This window comes from Nematolebias whitei, chromosome 7 (genome assembly GCF_014905685.2).
Source record: "Nematolebias whitei isolate Nwh7 chromosome 7, NemWhi1, whole genome shotgun sequence".
Taxonomy (NCBI): domain Eukaryota; kingdom Metazoa; phylum Chordata; class Actinopteri; order Cyprinodontiformes; family Rivulidae; genus Nematolebias; species Nematolebias whitei.
Genome location: NC_056504.1, coordinates 29,966,229 through 29,966,911, shown reverse-complemented (window position 1 = coordinate 29,966,911; position 683 = coordinate 29,966,229).

Genomic DNA, 683 nt, shown 5'->3' with positions numbered 1-683 from the left:
ATATTTCGCCGTTGGTTAGCGGTAGCGTTCGCTCCGCGCACGCTTGTTAGGAGACCTCCAACCGCGTGGTCGGCTGGAATGTGCTCCGACGTTGTTTATGACTACTATGTGTGGGATTTAACACTGGTGAGTAGTGTTTTTTGCTTATATTTTGCTATTGGTTAGCGGTAGCGTCCGCTCCGCTCCTGTTTACTGGAGGCCTCCAACCGCGTGGTCGGTTGGACGGTGCTCCGAAGTTTGTTTATTACGTAGCCAGCTGAGTTCCTGGCCTTGTTTTATTTGGTGAAGGCGAGTGTTCTCACCCCCTCTCCCAATTGTCCTCTTACCAGCTGAGCTAGCGGTGCTAGCTTCTCTGAGTTTTCACTTTGTTTTATTTGGTGAAGGCGAGTGTTCTCACCCCCTCTCCCAATTGTCCTCTCTTACCAGCTGAGCTAGTGGTGCTAGTTTCTCTGAGTTCTAACCTTGTTTTCATTGGTGAAGGCGAGTGTTCTCACTCCCTCTCCCAATTGTCCTCTCTTACCAGCTGAGCTAGTGGTGCTAGCCTCTCTGAGTTCTAACCTTGTTTTAATTGGTGAAGGCGAGTGTTCTCACCCCCTCTCCCAATTGTCCTCTTACCAGCTGGGCTAGTGGTGCTAGTCTCTGAGTTCTAACCTTGTTTTCATTGGTGAAGGCGAGTGTTCTCA